The sequence below is a fragment of the Oncorhynchus masou genome, chromosome 30 (genome assembly GCF_036934945.1).
Source record: "Oncorhynchus masou masou isolate Uvic2021 chromosome 30, UVic_Omas_1.1, whole genome shotgun sequence".
NCBI lineage: Eukaryota > Metazoa > Chordata > Actinopteri > Salmoniformes > Salmonidae > Oncorhynchus > Oncorhynchus masou.
In genome coordinates, this window is record NC_088241.1 from 51,848,270 (window position 1) to 51,869,342 (window position 21,073).

A 21,073-nucleotide genomic window follows, 5' to 3' on the forward strand; every position below is an offset into this window, starting at 1 on the left:
CCTGTACGCTCTCGTTGGCTGGCCCTCACTTCATACCCGTCGACAAACCCACTGGCTCCAGGTCATCTACAAGACACTGCTAGGTAAAGTTCCCCCTTATCTCAGCTCGCTGGTCACCATAGCATCTCCCACCTGTAGCACACACTCCAACAGGTATATCTCTCTGGTCACCCCAGAACCAATTCTTTCTTTTGCCGCCTCTCCTTCCAGTTCTCTGCTGCCAATGACTGGAAAGAACTACAAAAATCTCTGAAACTGGGAACACTTATCTCCCTCACTAGCTTTAAGAACCAGCTGTCAGAGCAGCTCACAGATTACTGCACCTGTACATAGCCCATCTATAATTTTGCCCAAACAAATACCTCTTCCCCTACTGTATTAATTTATTAATTTATTTTGTTCCTTTGCACCCCATTGTTTTTATTTGTACTCTGCACATTCTTCCACTGCAAATCTACCATTCCCGTGTTTTACTTGCTATATTGTATTTACTTCGCCACCATGGCCTTTTTTTTTGCCTTTACCTCCCTTATCTCACCTCATTTGCTCACATCGTATATAGACTTATTTTTCTACTGTATTATTGACTGTATGTTTGTTTTACTCTATGTGTAACTCTGTTGTTGTATGTGTCGAACTGCTTTTGTAACGGCGTTCTTCTTTAGTTGAAGGAGAGTCGGACCGAAATGCAGCGTGTAAGTTACTCATGTTTATTTAGTGAAGACAAACGAACGAACTATACACGAATAACTAATAAATACAAAAATAACAAACAGAACGTGAAACCAATTACAGCCTGACTGGTGCAACCTACACAGAGACAGGAACAATCACCCACAAAATACAAGGCGAAAACCAGGCTACCTAAATACGGTTCCCAATCAGCGACTACGAGAATCACCTGACTCTGATTGAGAACCGCCTCAGGCAGCCAACCTATTTAACACACACACACCCCTAATCAACTACAATCCTAAACACTACAAACCCCAATACGAAAAAACAATACATAATAACCCCATGTCACACCCTGGTCTGACAAACTAATAAACTAAATCACAAAATACTAAGACCAAGGCGTGACAGCTTTGCTTTATCTTGGCCAGGTCGCAATTGTAAATGTGAACTTGTTCTAAACTTGCCTACCTGGTTAAATAAAGGTGAAATAAAAAATAAATAAATACAAATAACAGTATAGTAAGTATAACAATATAGTCAGTATAACAGCATAGTCAGTATTACAGTATGGTCAGTATAACAGTGTCGTGACATTGTATTAGTTAATGTGACGACTGTTGCTCATCGAATGATTAAAAGTTTCTAATTGCGTGATTAACTGAATCAAGCAATTATTAACTCATTAACCTGGGGCACCATGGGAAAATATGTTTTTATTGAGTTTCTATTTCCCAAATTAACTCAAAGAATATCAGAATATCAATTTTACAACAGCCGCTAATTAATCAGCTACCTCTACAATCTCGTTCTGAACGTCGCATAATCTGGGAATCTGCACAGACCCGGGTCTCACCAATGAGTTTGTACCACACCAATCTTAGTTGAGTATTTATTTACTAGAAAGCTAAAATGATGATAAAAGATGTACATACACAAAAACACATTCTATGCTATTGATTAGAACTTAGTATAACGGGCCAACACACTATGGCGCGTGTTACCCAAAATGGGGATTTAAAAGAGAGAGAAAAGGGGAGAGTACACGAGAGAAATATACATTTGGGTGAATTTGTCAGCTGTGCTTACTCTAACCCTAGCCTTGCCCCAAACTGCCGCTCTTATGGGTCAGAATATAATGATGTAATTACGTGGGGAAGGTCTCTGTGTATTCTCCGCATTGACCGTCCAGGCTGCTCAATGACGCACTTTTCCGGCGCACCTCTCTGGTCGTCCTCATAATGTCAGGGTCCTTTTGGCTTAGGAGTCTGTTCCCTCGCCCTTGTTCTGAAAGGGCTCTTCTAAGGACAGACAGCTCTGTAGTTCAGTGCTCACAGCGTAGGAATGAAACAGTGTAGACACCACGATTCGATGGGAAGTGGAATCTAGGTGGTTCGACTTGAATTCACCCGCTTAGACACAGCTACTCATCCGTAGCTTGGGTAGAAAAATATTTCTTTGTCTTCAAACTTGTGTTGCATTTTGGGTTCGATGACTTTTTAGACCTTGGCTGCAGCTTGGGTCACTTAGTCTTATCTGTAAATTCTTCACTCACAGGTTTTAGTTAAGGGCAAGGTCTAGGTTTTACTCAAATCCAATTTTAGACAACTAATTTCACATTTCATCTTTACCAAAACATTCCCTTTTGATTTGGACATTTTCCACACAACGTACAATGTATGAACATCATATACATATACAACAACATATACTAGGAAAACTCTTAACCTTACAATGTTTTCGTAATAACATAATCTATTAACCTTTAATAACAAAACAAAAATGACATACATTTTCATATTCCATCTATCGTCATGACCACCTTTGTGGCTAACGGAAACCATTGTTCCAAAGTCCCTTTATTGCATGTTTAATGTTCTGAGGGTGGTTCTTCATATTGAGGGGACACAGGAATGTTGTGTGGCCTAAGATTTACCAGGGGCGTGAGGGGTCATAAAACCCCCACATCTTCAGACCCCTAGATCTCTCCTCCTCTGTTGAGGTTGAGAGATAATCTGTAAGGTTGTGGTCTCCTGTAACCTGACCTGATCAGGACAGTCATGACAACAGCATAGTCAGTATATAACGGTATAGTCAGTATAAAGCAGTATAGTCAATTTACCAGTTTAGTCAGTATAACAGTATAGTCAGTATATAAAATTATAGTTAGTCCATAACAGTATAGTCAATATCACAGCTTAGTCAGTATGACAGTATAGTCAGTATATAACAGTATAGTCAGTATATAACAGTATAGTCAGTATATAACAGTATAGTCAGTATATAACAGTATAGTCAGTATATAACAGTAGTGTCAGTATAAAACTTTATTGTCAGTATATAACAGTATTGTCAGTATATAACAGTATAAGAGTATATAACAGTATGAGAGTATATAACAGTATTGTCAATATATAACAGTGTAGTCATTATAACAGTATAGTCAGTATAACAGTATAGTCAGTATAACAGTATAGTCAGTATAACAGTATAACCATGATAACAGTATAGTCAGTATATAAAATATAGTCAGTATAACAGTATAGTCAGTATATAACATTATAGTTAGTCCATAACAGTATAGTCAATATCACAGCTTAGTCAGTATGACAGTATAGTCAGTATATAACAGTATAGTCAGTATATAACAGTATAGTCAGTATATAACAGTATAGTCAGTATATAACAGTAGTGTCAGTATAAAACAGTATTGTCAGTATATAACAGTATAAGAGTATATAACAGTATGAGAGTATATAACAGTATTGTCAATATATAACAGTGTAGTCATGATAACAGTATAGTCAGTATAACAGTATAGTCAGTATAACAGTATAGTCATTATAACAGTATAGTCAGTATAACAGTATAGTCATTATAACAGTATAGTCATTATAACAGTATTATAACAGTAAAGTCAGTATAACAGTATAACCATGATAACAGTATAGTCAGTATATAAAATATAGTCATTATAACAGTATAGTCAGTATAACAGTATAGTCAGTATAGTCACTATAACAGTATGAGAGTATATAACAGTATGAGAGTATATAACAGTATTGTCATTATAACAGTATTGCCATTATAACAGTATAGTCAGTATTTAACAGTATAGTCAGTATTCAACAGTATAGTCAGTATATAACATTATAGTCATTTTATAACAGTATTGTCATTATAACAGTATAGTCAGTATTTAACAGTATAGTCAGTATAACAGCACTGTCAGTATATAACAATATAGTCAGTATATAATTGTAGTGTCATTATAACAGTATGCTAGTATTTAACAGTATAGTCAGTATATAACAATATCGTCAGTATATAACAGTATTGTCATTATAACAGTAGAGTCAGTATTTAACAGTATAGTCAGTATAACAGTATTGTCAGTATATAACAATATATTCAGTATGTAATTGAATTGTCATTTTAACGGTATAGTAGTATGTAACAGTATAGTCATTGTAACAGTATTGTCATTATAACAGTATTGTCATTATAACAGTATAGTATATTGTACTATATTGTACTATTTAAACCCTGACTCCACATTATAGTTTCATCATCCAGCTGTGAATCACAGTCATTAATGCTATAAGGCATTTTTTTAGAGAGCTGGATCTCTCTCTCTCTCTATAACACTACATTGAATTAACTCTAAAGCCTGCAATGTATTGTTTATTTGTGGTATTGGTGTAATCCATAAACGCAGTTTGAGGTAAGCCGTCGTAGCTTTGTGTGTGTGTGTTTTCTCAGAGTAAACCAGTCCAGCGCCACATAGTACAGCAGGTTAATGTGGTCTATTTCAAGCTATTACTTTTTAAAATAATAACACACACACACATCCACACATCTACACCCTGCACTGCAGCTAAACTCTACTGCGACAGGGGAGAGAGAGGCTTAGTTGGGTTTCTACAAACCTTGTGTGAAAACAGTTAACACATTCATATGAGTGGTGAGTTGATGGAACGAAAAACAGTTGTCCTTCATTTCCACCACTCGCTCCTTCCCTTGCCATGACGTTTCAGTACCAGTACCATGACAGTTGACCTAAATGCTTGGTGTAATACTACAGAGTCACCATGAGTAACGTGTACAACTCCTCTGCAGGATATAATCTGGAGGTCTAACTCTCATTAAACTCTATCTCTCTGCTTCTCAGGGTGAATTATCTCTTAAGACACCCTGCCTAGTATTAAGTAGTATTAACTCTTTAATTCCTCTCCCTGCATTCTCCTCCGCCATACGCCTTCAATGTTACCAGAATCTGTGTGTGTGTGTGTGTGTGTGTGCGTGCGTGTGTCTCTACCAAGGACACCAGAGGGGATTCTCTGTAAAATCTGTTTTTTTTTCTTCTAGAAAACAAAGAGGGATTAGCTTCGGCCTGGAGGGAGAGCTGTCAGAAACACACTGCTCAGCATGGAGCCTGTCACACACACATGCACACGCAGACGCACACACACTGCCACACGGGCGCACACACATACACATGTCCCCTATTCAAACATTGCCTCTTTGGAGAGCTGCCGACACAGACACTGGACAAGTGCCCGTTTGGCGGTTCTGTTTAATGCTCTCATCAAAGCTTTCTAATATGACACCAGGCCTTTTCAGAAGAAGGCTACACTCACGCACCGTCACACACACACACACAGACACACACACACACACACACACACACACACACACACACACACACACACACACACACACACACACACACACACACACACACACACACACACACACACACACACACACACACAGTGAAAGTCTGTTTTGCATAAAACCATAAAGCTAATTCACTCCCTTCTGAATATGTTGTATGCCTTTAGTAATGAGAGCTGACATTCTAGAAAGAGAGCGAGAGAAGACCTCGATTTTACCCCGGCAGTGAAGGAAGGTTCATAACATATAAGTGATCATTTTAAAAGTTTAATGATCAACAGTGGAGAGAAAGGTTGAAATATTTAACCTGTATGTTGACCTTACCTCATACTATTCAAGGTTAAAAGACAGTGTTTAATATACCTGGACATATTAAATTAAATAAAAAACATTCCTCTGTTTCCATAGAAATTCAGGGGCGCAACTTTTGTTTCAGAAGTGGGAGGGGACATCATTTTTTTCATTTTTTTCTGTCGGATAAAAACTCCAAATAGCTTACCCGACCGCTCGGAGGCATCCGCATGGTTCTAAAGTACACTGTTGCCTCGTTTTAGATCACATTCCTATCTCCAAATGGCTTACCCGACCGCTCGGAGGCATCCGCATGGTTCTAAAGTACACTGTTGCCTCGTTTTAGATCACATTCCTATCTCCAAATGGCTTACCCGACCGCTCGGAGGCATCCGCATGGTTCTAAAGTACACTGTTGCCTCGTTTTAGATCACATTCCTATCTCCAAATGGCTTACCCGACCGCTCGGAGGCATCCGCATGGTTCTAAAGTACACTGTTGCCTCGTTTTAGATCACATTCCTATCTCCAAATGGCTTACCCGACCGCTCGGAGGCATCCGCATGGTTCTAAAGTTGCCTCGTTTTAGATCACATTCCTATCTCCAAATGGCTTACACTGTTGCACTGTTGCCTCGTTTTAGATCACATTCCTATCTCCAAATGGCTTACCCGACCGCATCGGAGGCATCCGCATGGTTCTAAAGTACACTGTTGCCTCGTTTTAGATCACATTCCTATCTCCAAATGGCTTACCCGACCGATCGGAGGCATCCGCATGGTTCTAAAGTACACTATTGCCTCGTTTTAGATCACATTCCTATCTCCAAATGGCTTACCCGACCGCTCGGAGGCATCCGCATGGTTCTAAAGTACACTGTTGCCTCGTTTTAGATACACTGTTGCCTCGTTTTAGATCACATTCCTATCTCCAAATGGCTTACACCCTCGTTTTAGATCTCCAAATGGCTTACCCGACCGCTCGGAGGCATCCGCATGGTTCTAAAGTACACTGTTGCCTCGTTTTAGATCACATTCCAATGATAAAACTGTGGAGGACAAAAATGCCATTTCAGAATGTGAGGGGGATATGTCCCCAGTGAAATTTGCACCACTAATAGTATCTAACTGAAGAAAGCGCTTGTTTGCCAAGTTTTGAGTAGTTCTTTCTAATGTCAAAAAGCCACAGAAGCACATTAGCTGGTAAAAAACATGTCAGATAGTGTGTGTTTTGGGGTCGGTTTTCGATGAGATTTTAGAAACGTATTAATTTATTGAAAAAATCAGGTTTTCTCCTGAATGTTGAGTTTTAGCTCAATTGTCACCTGCACATACAGAGACACATACATGCATACATACATACATACATACATACATACATACATACATGTACACACCCTCTAACACACACCACTCGCACCTGCGCCTTCAAATAAACACAGCCAAACAGACAGCTTTTAGAATAGCTCCAGAGACTGATGTTCTAATGAATTCCTAGCTGGATATCAATGGAGAATTATTACATGACTTTGAACCTGCAGGATCAAAAAGATGCTGGAGCAAATAACCAACCAAGTTGGATGTCTTCTTATGTAGCACCTGTTCACATGGGTTTATACGGACGCAGCTGAAGATACAATACTATTTATCAGCTACTAATGCTGTTCACGTAGGAATGGGCTTACACACACACAATTGTCCTCTGGAGAAGAAAATTATATTTATGAAAAAAGAATGGACCTTTTATTTGGAGTAAGAGTTAATAAATAAATTGAGAGTAAAAACATAGACATGTAGCTAGCTACAGGTAACATACAATCTGTGCCAGAAACATTATCTCTCAGGATGGATATATGAGGAAATATTATTAAATTATACAGTGTATAGTTTCCGGATTGCACAACTCAATTCGTGCAATTCCGTACAAATATTCTCTACAAAAATAATTTTAGCAGATTTTGTTTGTTTTTTGTGCGTTTTTGTCTAGATTCATTTGTGTGAAAGACACATTTTTGTGTGACTTAATTAATAGGAAAATAGACATTTTTGTACGACTTAATTGGTAAGAAAATACAAATGTTTGTGAGACTTCATTCACAGATTATACATTTTTGGGGGGTAAACTTCGGAACAATTTTTTGAAAGTTATTAGACCAATGCATGATGGGCAATGGTGTTCTACACTGCCTTTTTTGTGTCCCATATTTGTTTATATAAAAAAAAGATTTATATGGTTAAATAGTCGTAAATCTCTGTTTGATTTAGCTTTTGGTATATTTTGCATTGTTATACATATTCTGTTTTTCCACAGAAGAAACCAACAATTAGTCAACATAGTACAGTAAATAAATTGACACTACCTGCTATAGAACGGAAATTGCTCTCCGTAAATAAATGGTGAGAAATGCTCAGTTTGAAGCCATTCGGCTTTGGGTTTCACAGCTCTATGATAATCATACAAGTTATATCTATCAGGAATCAAGGTAAGACCCAAGTGCAGACTGTGTGAAGTAACAATGTTTATTTTAACAACAGGGGCAGGCAAACGACAGGCCAACGCAGGCAGGGGTCGATAATCCAGAGTAGAGGCAAAGGTACAGGACGTCAGGCAGGGACAGGCAGAGTGGTCAGGCGGGCGGGAATTAAATACCCTAACCCTAAGCTATGTTCAATGTCAGCAGCAATTTCCAGTGAGAAATGCTCGGTCTGAAGCCATTTATCTATGGGTATCACAGCTCTATAATAATGATACAACTTACATGACCTTAAAAATGGTTTATTTACAACCTATGGGGTATAACATATTGGGAATAAGGGTATAGGAGCGTCTGAAAGTAATGAAATACCCTAACCCTAAACTATATGTGTGAGATTGTGTTGGAATGTAAGACCATATAGATGAAGTACCATTTAGAACCCTCCATTATTTCTGCCTGGTTCGCACTTATAGTTGATGTCATATTAACGATTCTGTACCCTCTAAGGGACCTTTAATTCATATTTTATCGAGCAGGATTTATGGAGGTCATATCCTCAATGGAAGACATAATAAGAATATGTTGGAGGACTTTATAATGTGATTTTTATCACTAACTTTAAACCCAACCTTATACGTACGTATACGATCATCTAGTAAGCATTTCTATCCAAAGCATCAACATTGTGCAACAAGTCCACTGTTGTGTTGCCAGCATCATGTGCCAACCAAATTTGGATCCAACCAGATAGACCTTTTACAGACAATTTGTTCAGTCTTGTCGTATGTAGTCATGCTCAAACCCATTGACTTAGCCATAGCATGGGAATCTAGCATGGGAATCTAGTGCATACTGGTGTGTCAGGCCCCCAGAGTGTGGTAAATCACCAGTTTAGAAGGGACAGTAGGAAACTGGTAAAGGTTTCCAGGGTTACAGGTGTTGTAAGACTCCCATGCTACAGACCTGGCTAATGTTCAATTACACATGCATGAAGGACACTGTCACATTCACACTCACTCTCTCTCTCTCTCTCTCTCTCTCTCTCTCTCTCTCTCTCTCTCTGTCGCTCTCTTTCACTCTCTCTGTCTCTCTCCACCTCGTTGGCTGGAGCAGATTGATTCAGACAAATTGTCACCTTGTCACAGCCACAGCCAAAAGCTATGTCTTACAATATTACAATATTGTTAAAATATTAATGCTCATCATAAATAAGAAATGTCAATCTAGGCTCTAATTAGGAGAACCCCCCCCCCACACACACACACACACACACCTTTACATTTCCCCAGACAATGAGCTCAAAATCATTTCCCCTCATCCTTTTCTTTTAATCTTTTCATACAATTCTTTTCTTGTTTTCTTTCTTTTCTCCCTTATTTCTGTGTTCATTGTGAGCATCACAGATCTGTAGCCTGGGGGAACGTTCCTCTATAACGGACACCCTGACTGACGCACTGGGCTAATTGTTCAGTGTGTCACACATCAGTTTGATTAGTTGGAGAGTTGTCCCCCTGCTGCTAATCTGCCTGTGAGGAACCATTGGTGATGGCTATTATATTTCTGTTGATTTCTCACAATGACAAGAAAACAATGGAAAGCTTTTCCTTCTCCTCGATTTCAGGCAGCCAAATAGAGCAAGTGTGTGTGTGAGTGTGGGGGGGCTTTTGTCCGTTCATGTGTGTACCCTTCCCAGTAGATGGCCTCCACAGCCAGCTCTGTAAACCTCAAAGGTCAAGTCACCAGAAACATCAGTCCATAACCAGAGCAAATTACTTATTCACCAGGAAAGAGAGAGAGAGGGAGACAGACAGAGAGAAACAAAAGAGAGGTAGAGATACAGAGAGAAGGAGAAAGATGGAGAGAGAGAGAGAGAGAGGAGGGAGAGAGAGAGATTCCAGTAAAATGATGAGGAACCCTCAGTTTTTAGAGTGATTTTCCGCAGTGTGTGGTTATATTTCATCAGAACTTGACAAGATTAGCGTAGATCTGCTCAAGAAACTTCTGAAGCGTAGCCTTCCAAGTGTGAGATACGGAAATGGGCGGGGTATTTGTGTGTGTGTGTGTGTGTGTGTGTGCGTGGAGAGTGAAGGTCATGTAAATGTCACCACTAAGGGCAGGAGCACCGTGACAGAGAGTGTGTGTCACATACACAATGATGAGACCTTCTGGCTGACACAGACACACACACACACACACACACCACCTCAAACTCTGTCTAGAGTATAGTTCCATTAATCTAAGACTTCTTGGTAATTATGTGAATAAACACACATGCTCCTCTCTTGTCCAACAATGAATCTTATGCTTCAGTTTAATCAATCACAAATGGAGAAACCACACAGTGCAGGTTCAGAATGTTTCCTTTGCATAATGCGTTAACCACATTACAGCTGACACACCCCACAAGCCGTTACCTCTCCTGGGAATTGTATCAGGATATTGATGTGATATCACACCTGTTCTTAGAGAGGAAAAAAACATACTAAGTGAACCAGCAGTGTGTTTTTCCTTCATGTCTGATTCGTTGAATACCTGCCTACAGTATATGGTGCCTGTATGGTGAGTTACACTGTGTGTCAGTCTGTAGGTTGAGTTACACTGTGTGTCAATCTGTATGGTGAGTTACACCGTGTGTCAATCTGTATGGTGAGTTACACCATGTGTCAGTCTATAGGGTGAGTTACACTGTGTGTCAGTCAGTATGGTGAGTTACACCATGTGTCAGTCTGTATGGCGAGTTACACTGTGTGTCAGTCTGTATGGTGAGTTACACCGTGTGTCAGTCTGTATGGTGAGTTGCATTGTGCATCAGTCTGTATGGTGAGTTACACTGTGCGTCAGTCTGTATGGTGAGTTACACTGTGCGTCAGTTTGTATGGTGAGTTACACTGTGTGTCAGTCTGTATGGTGAGTTACACAGTGTGTCAGTCTGTATGGTGAGTTACACAGTGTGTCAGTCTGTATGGTGAGTTACACCGTGTGTCAGTCTGTATGGTGAGTTACACAGTGTGTCAGTCTGTATGGTGAGTTACACTGTGTGTCAGTCTGTATGGTGAGTTACACTGTGTGTCAGTCTGTAAGGTGAGTTACACTGTGTGTCAGTCTGTATGGTGAGTTACACTGTGTGTCAGTCTGCATGGTGTGTTACATTGTGTGTCAGTCTGTATGATGAGTTACACTGCGTCAGTCTGTATGGTAAGTTACACTGTGTGTCAGTCTGTATGGTGAGTTACACTGTGCGTCAGTCTGTATGGTGAGTTCCATTGTGTGTCAGTCTGTATAGTGAGTTACACCGTGCGTCAGTCTGTATGGTGAGTTACACTGTGTGTCATTCTGTATGGTGAGTTACACTGTGTGTCAGTCTGTATGGTGAGTTACACTGTGTGTCAGTCTGTATGGTGAGTTACACTGTTCGTCAGTCTGTATGGTGAGTTACATTGTGCGTCAGTCTGTATGGTGAGTTACACTGTGTGTCAGTCTGTATGGTGAGTTACACCGTGTGTCAGTCTGTATGGTGAATTACACCGTGTGTCAGTCTGTATGGTGAGTTACACTGTGTGTCAGTCTGTATGGTGAGTTACATTGTGTGTCAGTCTGTATGGTGAGTTACACCGTGTGTCAGTCTGTATGTTAAGTTACACTGTGTGTCAGTTTGTATGGTGAGTTACATTGTGCGTCAGACTGTATGGTGAGTTACACTGTGTGTCAGTCTGTATGGTGAGTTACACCGTGTGTCAGTCTGTATGGTGAGTTACACTGTGTGTCAGTCTGTATGGTGAGTTACACTGTGTGTCAGTCTGTATGGTGAGTTACACTGTTTGTCAGTCTGTATGGTGAGTTACATTGTGTGTCAGTCTGTATGGTGAGTTACACTGTGTGTCAGTCTGTATGGTGAGTTACACTGTGTGTCAGTCTGTATGGTGAGTTACACTGTTTGTCAGTCTGTATGGTGAGTTACATTGTGCGTCAGTCTGTATGGTGAGTTACACCGTGTGTCAGTCTGTATGGTGATTTACACTGTGCTTCAGTCTGTATGGTGAGTTACACTGTGTGTCAGTCTGTATGGTGAGTTACATTGTGTGTCAGTCTGTATGGTGAGTTACACCGTGTGTCAGTCTGTATGGTGAGTTACACTGTGTGTCAGTCTGTATGGTGAGTTACATTGTGTGTCAGTCTGTATGGTGAGTTACACCGTGTGTCAGTCTGTATAGTGAGTTACACTGTGCTTCAGTCTGTATGGTGAGTTACACTGTGTGTCAGTCTGTATGGTGAGTTACACCGTGTGTCAGTCTGTATGGTGAGTTACACCGTGTGTCAGTCTGTATGGTGAGTTACACTGTGCGGCAGTCTGTATGGTGAGTTACACTGTGTGTCAGTCTGTATGGTGAGTTACACTGTGTGTCAGTCTGTATGGTGAGTTACATTGTGTGTCAGTCTGTATGGTGAGTTACACCGTGTGTCAGTCTGTATGGTGAGTTACACTGTGTGTCAGTCTGTATGGTGAGTTACACCGTGTGTCAGTCTGTATGGTGAGTTACACTGTGCTTCAGTCTGTATGGTGAGTTACACTGTGTGTCAGTCTGTATGGTGAGTTACACTGTGTGTCAGTTTGTATGGTGAGTTACACTGTGCGTCAGTCTGTATGGTGAGTTACACTGTTCGTCAGTCTGTATGGTGAGTTACATTGTGCGTCAGTGTGTATGTTGAGTTACACTGTGTGTCAGTCTGTATGTTGAGTTACACCGTGTGTCAGTCTGTATGGTGAATTACACTGTGTGTCAGTTTGTATGGTGAGATACACTGTGCGTCAGTCTGTAGGATGAGTTACACTGTGTGTCAGTCTGTATGTTGAGTTACACCGTGTGTCAGTCTGTATGGTGAATTACACTGTGTGTCAGTTTGTATATTGAGATACACTGTGCGTCAGTCTGTAGGATGAGTTACACTGTGCGTCAGTCTGGAGGGTGAGTTACACTGTGCATCAGTCTGTATGGTGAGTTACACTGTGTGTCAGTTTGTATGGTGAGTTACACTGTGTGTCAGTCTGTATGGTGAGTGACATTGTGCGTCAGACTGTATGGTGAGTTACACTGTGTGTCAGTCTGTATGGTGAGTTACACCGTGTGTCAGTCAGTATGGTGAGTTACACTGTGTGTCAGTCTGTATGGTGAGTTACACTGTTAGTAAGTCTGTATGGTGAGTTACACTGTGCGTCAGTTTGTATGGTGAGTTACACTGTGTGTCAGTCTGTATGGTGAGTTACACCGTGTGTCAGTCTATATGGTGAGTTACACCATGTGTCAGTTTGTATGGTGTGTTTCATTGTGTGTCAGTCTGTATGGTGAGTTACACTGTGCGTCAGTCTGTATGGTGAGTTCCACTGTGTGTCAGTCTGAATGGTGAATTACACTGTGCCTCAGCCTGTATGGTGAGTTACACTGTGTGTCAGTCTGTATGGTGAGTTACACTGTGCTTCAGTCTGTATGGTGAGTTACACCGTGTGTCAGTCTGTATGGTGAGTTACACTGTGTGTCAGTCTGTATGGTGAGTTCCATTGTGTGTCAGTCTGTATGGTGAGTTACACTGTGCTTCAGTCTGTATGGTGAGTTACACTGTTAGTAAGTCTGTATGGTGAGTTACATTGTGCGTCAGTCTGTATGGTGAGTTACACTGTGTGTCAGTCTGTATGGTGAGTTACACCGTGTCAGTCTGTATGGTGAGTTACACCATGTGTCAGTTTGTATGGTGTGTTACATTGTGTGTCAGTCTGTATGGTGAGTTACACTGTGCGTCAGTCTCTATGGTGAGTTCCATTGTGTGTCAGTCTGTATGGTGAGTTACACTGTGTGTCAGTCTGTATGGTGAATTACACTGTTCCTCAGCCTGTATGGTGAGTTACACTGTGTGTCAGTCTGTATGGTGAGTTACACCATGTGTCAGTTTGTATGGTGTGTTACATTGTATGTCAGTCTGTATGGTGAGTTACACTGTGTGTCAGTCTGTATGGTGAGTTCCATTGTGTGTCAGTCTGTATGGTGAGTTACACTGTGTGTCAGTCTGTATGGTAAGTTCCACTGTGTGTCGGCCTGTATGGTGAGTTACACAGTGTGTCAGTCTGTATGGTGAGTTACACAGTGTGTCAGTCTGTATGGTAAGTTACACTGTGTGTCGGTCTGTATGGTGAGTTACACAGTGTGTCAGTCTGTATGGTGAGTTACACTGTGTGTCAGTCTGTATGGTGAGTTACACTGTGCTTCAGTCTGTATGGTGAGTTACACTGTGTGTCAGTCTGTATGGTGAGTTACACTGTGCTTCAGTCTGTATGGTGAGTTACACTGTGTGTGTCTGTACGGTGAGTTACACTGTGTGTCAGTATGTATGGTGAGTTACACTGTGTGTCAGTCTGTATGGTAAGTTACACTGTGTGTCAGTCTGTATGGTGAGTTACACTGTGCTTCAGTCTGTATGGTGAGTTACACTGTGCGTCAGTCTGTATGGTGAGTTACACTGTGTGTCAGTCTGTATGGTGAATTACACCGTGTGTCAGTTTGTTATGATGAGAGTTACACTGTTTGTCAGTCTGTAGGGTGAGTTACACTGTGCATCAGTCTGTATGGTGAGTTACACTGTGTGTCAGACTGTAAGGTGAGTTACATTGTGTGTCTGTCTATGGTGAGTTACACTGTTGTCAGATCTGTATGGTGAGTTACACTGTGTGTCAGTCTGTATGGTGAATTACACTGTGCTTCAGTCTGTATGGTGAGTTACACTGTGTGTCAGTCTGTATGGTGAGTTACACTGTGCTGTCAGTCTGTATGGTGAGTTACACTGTGTGTCAGTCTGTATGGTGAGTTACACTGTGTGTCAGTCTGTATGGTGAGTTACACTGTGTGTCAGTCTGTATGGTGAGTTACACTGTGTCAGTCTGTATGGTGAGTTACACTGTGTGTCAGTCTGTATGGTGAGCTACATTGTGTGTCAGTCTATAGGGTGAGTTACACTGTGAGATGGTATGGTGAGTTACACCGTGTGTCAGTCTGTATGGTGAATTACACTGTGCTTCAGTCTGTATGGTGAGTTACACTGTGTGTCAGTCTGTATGGTGAGTTACATTGTGTGTCAGTCTGTATGGTGTGTTACATTGTGTGTCAGTCTGTATGGTGAGTTACACTGTGTGTCAGTCTGTATGGTGAGTTACACTGTGTGTCAGTCTGTATGGTGAGTTACACCATGTGTCAGTCTGTATGGTGAGTTACACTGTGTGTCAGTCTGTATGGTGAGTTACATTGTCTGTCAGTCTATAGGGTGAGTTACACTGTGTGTCAGTCTGTATGGTAAGTTACACTGTGTGTCAGTCTGTATGGCAAGTTACACTGTGTGTCAGTTTGTATGGTGAGATACATTGTGCGTCAGTCTGTAGGGTGAGTTACACTGTGTGTCAGTCTGTATGGTGAGTTACACTGTGTGTCAGTCTGTATGGTGAGTTACACTGTGTGTCAGACTGTAAGGTGAGTTACACTGTGCGGCAGTCTGTATGGTGAGTTACATTGTGTGTCTGTCTATAGGGTGAGTTACACTGTTTCAGATGGTATGGTGAGTTACACCGTGTGTCAGTCTGTATGGTGAATTACACTGTGCTTCAGTCTGTATGGTGAGTTACACTGTGTGTCAGTCTGTATGGTGAGTTACACTGTGTGTCAGTCTGTATGGTGAGTTACACTGTGTGTCAGTCTGTATGGTGAGTTACACTGTGTGTCAGTCTGTATGGTGAATTACACTGTGCTTCAGTCTGTATGGTGAGTTACATTGTGTGTCAGTCTGTAGGGTGAGTTACACTGTGTGTCAGTCTGTATGGTGAGTTACACTGTGTGTCAGTCTGTATGGTGAGCTACATTGTGTGTCAGTCTATAGGGTGAGTTACACTGTGTGTCAGTCTGTATGGTGAGTTACACTGTGTGTCAGTCTGTATGGTGAGCTACATTGTGCGTCAGTCTGTAGGGCGAGTTACACTGTGTGTCAGTCTGTATGGTGAGTTACACTGTGTGTCAGTCTGTATGGTGAGTTACACTGTGTGTCAGTCTGTATGGTGAGTTACACTGTGTGTCAGTCTGTATGGTGAGCTACATTGTGTGTCAGTCTATAGGGTGAGTTACACTGTGTCAGATGGTATGGTGAGTTACACCGTGTGTCAGTCTGTATGGTGAATTACACTGTGCTTCAGTCTGTATGGTGAGTTACACTGTGTGTCAGTCTGTATGGTGAGTTACATTGTGTGTCAGTCTGTATGGTGTGTTACATTGTGTGTCAGTCTGTATGGTGAGTTACACTGTGTGTCAGTCTGTATGGTGAGTTACACTGTGTGTCAGTCTGTATGGTGAGTTACACCATGTGTCAGTCTGTATGGTGAGTTACACTGTGTGTCAGTCTGTATGGTGAGTTACATTGTCTGTCAGTCTATAGGGTGAGTTACACTGTGTGTCAGTCTGTATGGTAAGTTACACTGTGTGTCAGTCTGTATGGCAAGTTACACTGTGTGTCAGTTTGTATGGTGAGATACATTGTGCGTCAGTCTGTAGGGTGAGTTACACTGTGTGTCAGTCTGTATGGTGAGTTACACTGTGTATCAGTCTGTATGGTGAGTTACACTGTGTGTCAGTCTGTAAGGTGAGTTACACTGTGCGTCAGTCTGTATGGTGAGTTACACTGTGTGTCAGTCTGTATGGTGAGTTACACTGTGTGTCAGTCTGTATGGTGAGTTACACTGTGTGTCAGACTGTAAGGTGAGTTACACTGTGCGGCAGTCTGTATGGTGAGTTACATTGTGTGTCTGTCTATAGGGTGAGTTACACTGTTTCAGATGGTATGGTGAGTTACACCGTGTGTCAGTCTGTATGGTGAATTACACTGTGCTTCAGTCTGTATGGTGAGTTACACTGTGTGTCAGTCTGTATGGTGAGTTACATTGTGTGTCAGTCTGTAGGGTGAGTTACACTGTGTGTCAGTCTGTATGGTGAGTTACACTGTGTGTCAGTCTGTATGGTGAGTTACACTGTGTGTCAGTCTGTATGGTGAGTTACACTGTGTGTCAGTCTGTATGGTGAGCTACATTGTGTGTCAGTCTATAGGGTGAGTTACACTGTGTCAGATGGTATGGTAAGTTACACTGTGTTTCAGTCTGTATGGTGAGTTACACCGTGTGTCAGTCTGTATGGTGAATTACACTGTGCTTCAGTCTGTATGGTGAGTTACACTGTGTGTCAGTCTGTATGGTGAGTTACATTGTGTGTCAGTCTGTATGGTGTGTTACATTGTGTGTCAGTCTGTATGGTGAGTTACACTGTGTGTCAGTCTGTATGGTGAGTTACACCATGTGTCAGTCTGTTTGGTGAGTTAATATGTCTGTCAGTCTATAGGGTGAGTTACACTGTGTCATATGGTATGGTGAGTTACACTGTGTGTCAGTCTGTATGGTAAGTTACACTGTGTGTCAGTCTGTATGGTAAGTTACACTGTGTGTCAGTCTGTATGGTAAGTTACACTGTGTGTCAGTCTGTATGGCAAGTTACACTGTGTGTCAGTTTGTATGGTGAGTTACACTGTGTGTCAGTCTGTATGGTAAGTTACACTGTGTGTCAGTCTGTATGGTAAGTTACACTGTGTGTCAGTCTGTATGGCAAGTTACACTGTGTGTCAGTTTGTATGGTGAGTTACACTGTGCGTCAGTCTGTATGGTGAGTTACACTGTGCATCAGTCTGTAAGGTGAGTTACACTGTGTGTCAGTCTATAGGGTGAGTTACACTGTGTCAGATGGTATGGTGAGTTACACTGTGTGGCAGTCTGTATGTTGAGCTACATTGTGTGTCAGTCTATAGGGTGAGTTACACTGTGTCAGATGGTATGGTGAGTTACACTGTGTGGCAGTCTGTATGTTGAACTACATTGTGTGTCAGTCTATAGGGTGAGTTACACTGCGTCAGATGGTATGGTGAGTTACACCGTGTGCCAGTCTGTATGGTGAATTACACTGTGCTTCAGTCTGTATGGTGAGTTACACTGTGTGTCAGTCTGTAGGGTGAGTTACACTGTGTGTCAGTCTGTAGGGTGAGTTACACTGTGTGTCAGACTGTAAGGTGAGTTACACTGTGCGGCAGTCTGTATGGTGAGTTACATTGTGTGTCTGTCTATAGGGTGAGTTACACTGTTTCAGATGGTATGGTGAGTTACACCGTGTGTCAGTCTGTATGGTGAATTACACTGTGCTTCAGTCTGTATGGTGAGTTACACCGTGTGTCAGTCTGTATGGTGAATTACACTGTGTGTCAGTCTGTATGGTGAGTTACACTGTGTGTCAGTCTGTATGGTGAGTTACACTGTGTGTCAGTCTGTATGGTGAGTTACATTGTCTGTCAGTCTATTGTGTGAGTTACACTGTGTCATATGGTATGGTGAGTTACACTGTGTGTCAGTCTGTATGGTAAGTTACACTGTGTGTCAGTCTGTATGGTAAGTTACACTGTGTGTCAGTCTGTATGGTAAGTTACACTGTGTGTCAGTATGTATGGTGAGATACATTGTGCGTCAGTCTGTAGGGTGAGTTACACTGTGTGTCAGTCTGTATGGTGAGTTACACTGTGTATCAGTCTGTATGGTGAGTTACACTGTGTGTCAGTCTATAGGGTGAGTTACACTGTGTGTCAGTCTATAGGGTGAGTTACACTGTGTGTCAGTCTGTATGGTGAGTTACACTGTGCTTCAGTCTGTATGGTGAGTTACACTGTGTGTCAGTCTGTATGGTGAGTTACATTGTGTGTCAGTCTATAGGGTGAGTTACACTGTGTCAGATGGTATGGTGAGTTACACTGTGTGTCAGTCTGTATGGTGAATTACACTGTGCTTCAGTCTGTATGGTGAGTTACACTGTGTGTCAGTCTGTATGGTGAGTTACACTGTGTGTCAGTCTGTAGGGTGAGTTACACTGTGTGTCAGTCTGTATGGTGAGTTACACTGTGTGTCAGTCTGTATGGTGAGTTACATTGTGTGTCAGTCTATAGGGTGAGTTACACTGTGTCAGATGGTATGGTGAGTTACACCGTGTGTCAGTCTGTATGGTGAATTACACTGTGCTTCAGTCTGTATGGTGAGTTACATTGTGTGTCAGTCTGTATGGTGAGTTACACTGTGTGTCAGTCTGTATGGTGAGTTACACCATGTGTCAGTCTGTATGGTGAGTTACACTGTGTGTCAGTCTGTATGGTGAGTTACACTGTGTGTCAGTCTGTATGGTGAGTTACACCATGTGTCAGTCTGTATGGTGAGTTACACTGTGTGTCAGTCTGTTTGGTGAGTTACATTGTGTGTCAGTCTGTATGGTGAGTTACACTGTGTGTCAGTCTGTATGGTGAGTTACACCATGTGTCAGTCTGTATGGTGAGTTACACTGTGTGTCAGTCTGTATGGTGAGTTACACCATGTGTCAGACTGTAAGGTGAGTTACATTGTGTGTCAGTCTGTTTGGTGAGTTACATTGTCTGTCAGTCTATAGGGTGAGTTACACTGTGTCATATGGTATGGTGAGTTACACTGTGTGTCAGTCTGTATGGTGAGTTACACTGTGTATCAGTCTGTTTGGTGAGTTACATTGTCTGTCAGTCTATAGGGTGAGTTACACTGTGTCATATGGTATGGTGAGTTACACTGTGTGTCAGTCTGTATGGTAAGTTACACTGTGTGTCAGTCTGTATGGTAAGTTACACTGTGTGTCAGTCTGTATGGTAAGTTACACTGTGTGTCAGTCTGTATGGCAAGTTACACTGTGTGTCAGTTTGTATGGTGAGATACATTGTGCGTCAGTCTGTAGGGTGAGTTACACTGTGTGTCAGTCTGTATGGTGAGTTACACTGTGTATCAGTCTGTATGGTGAGTTACACTGTGTGTCAGTCTGTAAGGTGAGTTACACTGTGCATCAGTCTGTATGGTGAGTTACACTGTGTGTCAGTCTGTATGGTGAGCTACATTGTGTGTCAGTCTATAGGGTGAGTTACACTGTGTCAGATGGTATGGTGAGTTACACTGTGTGGCAGTCTGTATGTTGAGCTACATTGTGTGTCAGTCTATAGGGTGAGTTACACTGTGTCAGATGGTATGGTGAGTTACACTGTGTGGCAGTCTGTATGTTGAGCTACATTGTGTGTCAGTCTATAGGGTGAGTTACACTGTGTCAGATGGTATGGTGAGTTACACCGTGTGCCAGTCTGTATGGTGAATTACACTGTGCTTCAGTCTGTATGGTGAGTTACACTGTGTGTCAGTCTGTATGGTGAGTTACACCGTGTGTCAGTCTGTATTTGAGTTACACTGTGTGTCAATTTGTATGGTGAGATACACTGTGTTTCAGTCTATTGGATGAGGTACACTGCGTGTGTGTTTCTTTAGGGTGAATTACAGTATGATTTACAGTGTGTGTGTGTTTGTGTGTGTGTGTGTGTGTGTGTGTGTGTGTTGTTTTTCACCTTTAAACTTGTTTTAGGGGCTAATTCCCTCTTTAGTGATCTGCTCACTGGTTCGCGTAAAGCTCCAGTCATGAAATGGCTACATATCGATTCTTACAGAGGCAGATTTATTACATAGCCTACAGTGTGTACCTGCCCGTCCTCTGAAGTAGAGTTGGTGGAAGAAATAGATACACACCCTATGAGACATGTTCACCTTCAGTTTATTGGAATGATTTGTTTTCTAAGTTATTTACATTTTGGTCGTTTAGCAGACGTTCTTATCCAGAGCGACTTACAGGAGCAATTAGGGTTAAGTGCCTTGCTCAAGGGCACATCGACATATTTTTCACTTAGTCGGCTCAGGGATGCAGACCAGCGACCTTTCAGTTACTAGCCCAACTTTCTTAACCGTTGGGTTACCTGCGTCTTTAATATCTTAATTTATTTTTTTCTCTGTCTCTTT

At 41.6% G+C, this 21,073-nt stretch overlaps 1 protein-coding gene across 1 annotated transcript in view; it reads left to right on the top strand.

Annotated features, from left to right (window-relative positions):
* The window catches only part of LOC135522735 (catenin delta-2-like), a 401,912-nt gene that overhangs the window by 201,103 nt on the left and 179,736 nt on the right, over positions 1 to 21,073 (top strand). The gene's annotated exons all lie outside the window — the stretch shown is intronic.